Source organism: Sciurus carolinensis, unplaced genomic scaffold, assembly GCF_902686445.1.
Source record: "Sciurus carolinensis unplaced genomic scaffold, mSciCar1.2, whole genome shotgun sequence".
Classification (NCBI taxonomy): domain Eukaryota; kingdom Metazoa; phylum Chordata; class Mammalia; order Rodentia; family Sciuridae; genus Sciurus; species Sciurus carolinensis.
Genome location: NW_025920186.1, coordinates 527,843 through 536,759, shown reverse-complemented (window position 1 = coordinate 536,759; position 8,917 = coordinate 527,843).

Genomic DNA, 8,917 nt, shown 5'->3' with positions numbered 1-8,917 from the left:
ACATGTATGCAGGTGGTATTTTCGTTGGTAGTATGTGGTGATAATCATTGTTGCCATAGCTACCTGAAAAGTATTCAACAGAATATCACTTCATGTTGGAACTTCAAATAAAGGCTGTAAAAGTTCTATGCTCCTCATATAGATTTAATTTAAAGGGAAAAAGGGCTTCTATATTCAGGATAGAATCTGTTTCTTAATCTGTCCCTGAAAATATGGCTCAGTGTTCAAAACAGGTCAATGCAGGGGGGAGTAAATTTCTTTAATAGGTTTAAATTGAGTTCACCTACCTCCTTGCATAGACTTGACTTACAAAACACTAATTGGATAACTACTTTAACAAAGTGAGATATATTAAGGTGATTTTTTTATGGTAAACATTTAATGAGATTTCAGGATTCTGACTGGTTTCAGAGAAAGAGTTCTGCCATTATATAAAGCTCATGCAATATGTCAATCCTTGATTCAGAAAAAATTATATCTATAAAAGTCACATATACAATAACATGTACTTTAAGAAGACTCAAAGGTATTTTTTTCAAATTCTATTTCCATTAATCTGCCTTGGGACAGCCTGGGCTGGATTCCATGTGGTTAATTCAAGTAAAATGGCAATTCTGCTTCTCAAAACATATTATGTATTATGTTTAAGACATTGGAGAGTTTGATATGATTCCCCAGCTCTCTGACCCAAATCTCCTTCTCTGAAAATTGGACTTAGATTTCTTTTCTACCTAGCTGTTTCAATGGATCATTTACCTATCAATTAGAACCTCTGAGCCTAGGTTTCTTCATCTGCAGAGTGAGACTTTAATACTCACTTCTCAGTTTCCTGTGGATTGAAGGACCGTGTAAATGAAAGTGATCGATAAATTCTTATGTACCATGTATATACAAGGAATTATCATAAAATGATGGTACACTAAACATTCAGATAGATTTCCCCTAGGTAACTTTGGTATTAATCCTTGATGAGGACAGAATTATTGGACAACAATAGAGCATGAAATCTGATAAGCTTTTTAATTTCCATGGTATGGATTTCCAGGTATTCCCAGGTAAATGGAGTCTCTAATCAGACTTAATTTTCACTTTTTCTAAATCAGCTCAAAATCTTTGGATTAGGATTTAAAGATGCTTGACTATGAATCTGAGGCTGTACTATCTGAGTGGTTTTAAAATGTGGGGCCGGTCAGTGATTCTATGGAAATTATGACACCCTCTCAGTTCAGTTCATTTAATTTCTCATATTAGCTTTGAAAAGGCGCTACATGACATGTATTTATTTATCTTGAAATTAGAGTGAGGTTAAGGTATGTTTGGTTTGAGAGACTCTTAGAATTTTTGAGGTCCCTTGAAAGCTTCAGTTATCACCAAAACAGGAGTTGAGAAAGTTTGTCTGGTTACTATCTGCAATGACTTGCTGCAGAGTTAATGACCAGTGGGGCACAGGGTGGTGGTTGTGTCTACTCATAAATGACTGGGGTGTCATCTATGACTGGGGTGTTTGTGCTGCTATTCAAGTGGTGAAAATGGAGCTGGTTCAACTGGTGCACACAGATGGTTATGTTATTCCCTGAAGAGAAGGGTTTCAGTTCCTAGGTGACTGTCAGGAAACAAAACAAAACAAAAACTCTTCATGTTTTAATTTTATTTACAATTTCATTATTAATTGTTAAAAATAAAACTACTCATTAATTGTGACATAAGATTCATGAGAGGGTTAGGGAAATGAATGCATTTCTGTTTTGATGTTGAAGTGACATTGCATAGCTGCAGACATTTAAAATATATCTGCATCCTGTATGTGTGTGTTTAATATATATGTATATAAATATAATTTACATGTATAATGTTCAAAGTACATAATATAGAACTGCATTGTTCACTATTGTAGCCACCAGGCATATATAGCTATTTAAATTTAAAATCACTTCAGATAAAAAATCACTTCCTTAGTCAAAATAGCTGTATTTTAAGTACTCAATATTCATATCTGACCAGTAGGTAATGAGTTGAACAATGAAAAATCAAAATATTTCTGCCATCAAAAAAAGTTCCATTGGATAGTGCCTATATAGGGAAAGGTGGGAATATTTTCCTTCACTAACCGAAATGTGAATTTTCTTGGAGAAATATTAAAAGACTTTGGTATTTTATGTCTTCAGAGAAAATTTAAGATATTCAACTTACCTGCTTCAAAATTAAGAATGAGTCATAAAACATAATCAAATAGGTATAACAAATTATAAAATGCAAATATAGTTCCTATTATAATAGTATGTTAAGGGAAGAGACTGGGGACAGTAAGAGAGAGAGACTCAGTCATTTAGATGTCCACATATATGCACATATAGAGACAGATGGGGAAAGAAAAGGATGCATAAACACTGAGGCCCTGGGAGAGAGATGGATAAAGAAAGGTGGAGAGCAGCAGAAGGGGGAAGGGAAACAGAGGAATCAGAGGAAAATACCAGAGGATTTCACCAGCTCCAAGGTGTGTTCACTGAAGGTCACAGATCAGAGCTCAGTGTTGCTGAAAGCTAACATCTTTTATCTTCTGCCCTATCACTTATTGATGGGTGCCTTCTGCCAGCATTTGAAATGCTCTGAAGTGGCCTTCTTGGGGCTGATGTTTTCAATCTAGTTCTTAGGGTCCTAGATGGCAGTTCTTAGGGAGTAGTTACCAGATATAGCAGCAGCAGCATTACTGAGAACCAGTCAGACATGAAAATCCTCAAGTCCTACCCACGTAGACTAACAATCATGTACTTCCTCATGCACTTTCACTGTCTCAGAGTTACAGGTGAAAATGGGAGGGTCTGTAAACTCCTTGAAATTTTATGCAATTTTTATGTTTTTTTTCTGCAGAAAGGATTCCTAGCTTTCATCAGTTCTCAAAAATGTATGACTCCTGCCAAATTTAAAAATCCTTTCTTATATTCCATACTAATATGAACAAAGACCTATGCCAAATTAAAATGTATTCTTTGGTGCTTTGCACATTAGCTACAGTGATCTGATCATTGTTACCTGAGAAGCTAGATAAAATCAAACTGAGAGCCAGCTCAGGTTGGATCTGATCTTATATCCTCTTATTATAGGAATTTGGCCTATTTCAATTTCAACCTGATGATAAAGTTCTAGTACAGAATCAAGAGGTGTGGGTGCCCAACTTAGGAAACTTAGCAAACTTTCTTTGCCTCCTTATCCTACCTCAAGGAGATACACAGGCATTTGAAGAATCTAAATAAGAAATTGGGTTTTATCTACCTGGCATATTGCAGTACTTGCCTTTCCTTGGGTAGATGGGGGTTTTCTAGGTACAATTAGTTAAAATCTATTAAGCAGGTACTGCACACTGTGGACTATTAATATACTGTAATCCATAATGGCAGCAGAGGTAGCATTGTTGTTGGTTGGTGCAGAGACTCTGGGTAGGCTGCTGCTCTGTTGACCACATGTCATTGTGGAGCTTATGGGTTTCTGTGCTTAAGGATATCTACTTATGTGGTTCAAGCAGCTGTTGTAATTGCAACTTATCTAGTTCAACATTAATCCCAGCATTGAAGGACTTCAAATCTTCAAAGGAGTACTTAATCATTATATAAGTTATTAGAACTGGCTACATATAAGGAATGGGTTCTGCATGTGACCAAGTATAGAGAGATATTACCAAGCAGAAGAAAGACTTCATTTTGTTTTTTCCAGTTTGTTTAATATTATAATACCTAACACATTGAGAATCATTTTACTGGATAATATTGGTTGTTAACTGTGTGCCAAGCATTGTGCTTCATACTAGGTATGATACCCCCAAATTAGATACATTGGTATTCTTTCAGTTTATTGATTGAGATACTCAATTTAGAGAAGTTCAGTAACTTTAACACATCACACAGTATATTGGTCAGTGTAGGCCAATAGCTGTAATGAAAACCCCAATATGTGTGTTGTTTTAAAATGCCTTGCTTTCTCACATCCAGTCCCATGCAGGTTAGTGGGGATGGAGGGAATAAGTGGATTGGAGTTGTGTTCCATGCTGTTATATAGGGTTTCTTTCTTTCCTCTTGTGGCTTCACCCTTCTCTGGGTCCTCAGAGTTCTCTCTTTCTAGGTAGCAGATGGGGAAAGAACATGAGGTTCTTCTTCAAGTGAGGTTTTGACTGGTTGTACCTAGAAATGGCATACATTGCTTCTATTCCAGAACTCATCACAGGGTCACACAGAACTATGATGGAGACTGAGGCATGTGGTTCAGATGTGGTACCCTGAAAGAAGAGGGAGATAAGAAGACTATTGAGCACCAACAGCTTGAAGGTATGGAACTAGGACTGAAACTCACATTTATCTAACTCTGAAGCCCTGATCATTGTGGAAGTAAAATTTTACCCTGCCTTCCTTATGAATAAGTATGTATAACAGGTTTAGCAATTAGGGGTAAGATTCCTTTGTACCCTGTAGTAAACCCAAATAATAAGTTTACCCTATCTAGTTCTCTAGATGTGATTGTACAATGAATGACATCTGTATGCTTGGATTTATCTGGCTAAAAGAAGTTTATCTTTGACTTCAACAATGCTAATGTCTGAAGAAATGGCACTACCTTTGATAATCACATGAAAAAGTTACTGCTTTTCTACCATGAATAGATTGATGGCAATCTTCTGTTTTTCCCCATTAAGTAAACATACACACACGCACACACACATTTTTCAAAGTATAATTCTGAAGCTGATTTCCTTGTATTTTACAAGACCTATTTTATTTTCTAAATGTTTTGTCTTTAAATTTTTTGACATCACGTTAGTTCTCACTCAAATTTATTTCATGTCTTGATAAATTTCCCAAGTATTTCATTTCATATAATAGTTATGTTTCTAAAAAGTTCAGAACAAAACAAGTTGTTTTCAATTTGAATCCATTTTAATGCAGTAGAGGACTTGTTATTTAAAGAAAAGCTGCTTTTGTATTTTTCTCAGCTGAGTGAATTGCACCGGCACTTTAATCAAGTGTATAGTTCCCATATAATTTGCATGTCATTATTAATAGCAGGAATTTCACATTCAAATGCCTTCATGGATCATGCAGGTACCAAATGTGTGAAATGGTTACTTATAAAGCAATAGGGAATGTTAGGGACTATGGGTAACTGTAAAATACATGCTCCATCTAAAGGCATACTTACTCAGAGTTATTAAAATTACTATTCTGATAAGGAGAAAATGTGCATGTGAACCGAATTGCACCAATAATCATACATGTAGTATAGCATGATGTAAATTTTAACCATTTTTCTAAAGCCCAAAAATATATTAGAGAATCATAATTACCTAAATTGTCAATAACTTGACCAAATTACTGTTGAAAAAACATCTAGTTACGATTTTTGTCACTTTTATAATATCTACTTTATGGTAAATATCTGTATTTCTGTAAAAAATTTTTAAAAAAGATTTTCCATTGTTTATCTTTTTTGAAAATAGCATTTAGAGCAATTAAAATCTGGAACTAGGACCAAGCTGTACTCTTTCTAGGGAATGTATTTATTCCATACTCTTTCTAGGGAATGTATTTATTCTTGTAATACTTCCCTGCATATTGGTCTTCTGTATTGGGAGCATAGTAGAACCATGTGTAAATGCCAATATTTACCTTTTAACTTACACAATCATAAATTTCATGTGGTTTATATAGTGAAGACTTCAATATTCACAGAAAAGTGAAAATGCACATTCTTCTCTCCTGGGAGTTAAATTTGTTAGTCCAAATTTAAGAAAGATAAACTGGATTTTAGCAAATTTATCTACAAGTTAGAAAGGTCATATTGCTGTTTTCATCATTGACTCTGGAACTTTGTTATTGCAGAAATAATATAATGATAGATGAAAACCAGATCAGTCAGGCCTGGCTTTGTAGCATGAAGTAATTGATTTGATAAATGGCATTTTCTCTATCTCAATGATAGAGGACAGTTAGCCTTACTTTTTAATTGGGAAAGTTGGCAATATACATTTATGTTATTGCCACAGGGTCATAAACAGTTGCCTCCTAATAGCAGAGCATTCTTTGAAACTTATTGGGCACAACACTACTATTCACTAGATAAATCCATCAGCACATCAATGAATTCCTAATTAATGGAGAGGTGGAATGCTGCCACACACTCCAATAGTAATGGTGGACTACATACGATGCAGAGAATGGAAATGTAAATGAAAAAATTCAATGGCTGATGAGCCCTGTTACATCATTTGGAATTCAGTGGATTAATAAAGTACAAGTTGGAATAGACCAGTAAAGAGACCAAATCATGAACCCCTAGAGTTCTGAATTGGATACTTCCTGGACACTCAGACTTTGAGAAATTGCTGTTAGCATTTTGCTGGTCATGGGTATCTATGGTAAGGAATACTGTATTTATTTAACTACATAATCTATGCAGATTCTATGCCAAATTTCTTTTGCAAAAACGTTGCATGTGACCGTTATGTGAAACTTTTTAAAAAATTGTGCCACTATTACTTAAAAATCATTTTCCCTAAACTGTCTTTGATGCAAGATTAGGATGCGTAGAATATTGACGTGCATGTGTTAAAACTAAGTAGTCTAAATTGATGCATATTGTTTCTTTATGACAGTTTAGCAAATATTTTTCCAGTCTGAAAAAAAGTTAACCCACTAGTTGCTGTTGATTTGTGCATTATATTCAAAATATTATACTTGAGAAAATATATTACAGTGTTGTGAAGTATGGATTAAAAATTTTAATCTTCTTTACCTGACCAGTTGTAACACCATTGGTTTCATTATCTGATATGCAGTCCTCAGTGCCACTCATATACGATGTACATCAGTACTACAGCATTCTAAACAGACATCCCAAGTCAGCATTCAGATATATACTGATGCATGTGTGCTAAGAATTCTAGGCTTGTGGTTTACAATGTGTGAGAAGACAAATATGTATCCATATGCCACTGGTGAATATGTTGTGACTCTGTTTACCTTTGCATTGGCATGAAAAACAAAATTATACCATGTGATGATTACACAATGAAAGGTTATAAACCAACTTTTGTACTGGAAAAACAGGGTTTAACAATTATGTGGTGGTTCTGATTATGCAGTGGCAATGGTTATGTAGTGAAATATGGTACTACAAACGTGGCATAAACATTCAGTTGGATATTTCCATTCTGGATTAGGTAGTGCAGGACTTGTGCTCATACAAGGTTGACCAGGCCTAAATGGATTCCATGGCCAAGAAGAAATGGTACACACAAGAATTGGCTAAGTAACTCTCCAAAAAAGTTTGTATCCTCCAGAAAAGTGCCAGATGGTACGTAAACAAAAGTGAGTTGGAACCTTCCAAGTCTCATACACTCCCCAGAGTGACCCTGACTCTGGAAGAACAAGAGAAGGTATGGTTTATTGATGAGGTAGCTAGGTATCTTCATAGCATAGGCTATTGGAAGGTCATTCACTAATAATTTGATGCCCTCTGGCAGATGGGTAGATAAGGAAATCACCTCAGAGGATAGAGATAAGTACTATAAATGGAGTCTATAAGGAATCCAGTCAAGAGGAAAATTGTATCACCATGATTTACAGGTATTTGTGCTGTCACAATGGATTTGATATAGTAGCTAGAGCCTGTTAAACCCAGGGATGAATTAATAGGAGAAACTTCTGTAGGGGTAATGACTATGGCAAAACCATGAATAGTATTTTGAACTTATAGTTCAGCAAGTTACTACATTCTAAAGTAAGGTCACTGCTTTGGCTCACAGGAATTATCATGTGGTTCTTCATTATCAGACAGGTCCTGAAGTATAGGATAGAGAAAATTGTATCATGATGTTGTTTTGGGTTCAGAATCACATGGTTCTACTCTTGAACAATGAATAAGTACATGCCTGTAATTTGTCTTGCATGCCAACAGTCACAATCCAATGTAAATCTTCAGTACCACCAAATACTGAATTAAGAGGGAAAGAATTGGCAGGCAAATTGCACAGGATCTACATGGTTATCAATAGGTTCTAACCACAGTAGACAAGTTCAAATGAAAACTTCTAGCTCATATGTAACCTTGGATGTTTATAAGTCCATTATCAACTATGTTTCCATTCTCTTTCTATTCCCTTTGTCTAACAACAATGTCTGTATGTCTCTGCCCTTTTGTTTGCTTCAGGGAGATTATTTTCTTTGAACTGTACTATCTAACTCCCCTTGCTAGTTGGCATCTACCAAAGAGAGGCCTCAGCAGATGATTGGAGGGTGGGAAAAGAACATAATCTAATCTAGTTCACTTGAGTCTATGAAATCTTTGAAGAGAGTACTTGCTTGTCTAAGCTTTATACTTAGAGAAACTGTTCATTTGTTAAGGGAGATTCAGGCAAGTATTGCTCTGAATACTTTTTCCTAATCATATCTGGGACCTACTGTGATGTCAGCATAGTAACACACTTAAGTGAAGTGCATTCAGAAATCCTGTGGCTTTTCATATCTATATAATGGCATATACTATTCCTCAAAGTTTCAATATTTGCCTAGTGTAGTTAAGAAGTTATCAAGACTGGTGGTACATGGCTTACAGTTGAGGCAATTTTAACATTCATTTATTAATTCAACAAAGATTTGTGTATATCCTTCTATGGGTAACACACTGTATTATGAATGGTGAGGAGAAACATGAACAGGACAAGTCTTGCCCTTGCAGAAATGAAATCCATTAAGATAGAAGAGGGGGTTCAAGCATGAGAAGAGGACACAGTTCAAAGACAACACTCTGTGACTTATGATTAGAATAAAGTGATAAAATTCAGAAAGAAAGTTTAAAGGATGATGGAACTTGAGAGATAAATAACCAAACAGGACGGAGCAAGAACAATAGACAATTAGGAAGTTAAGGCTTA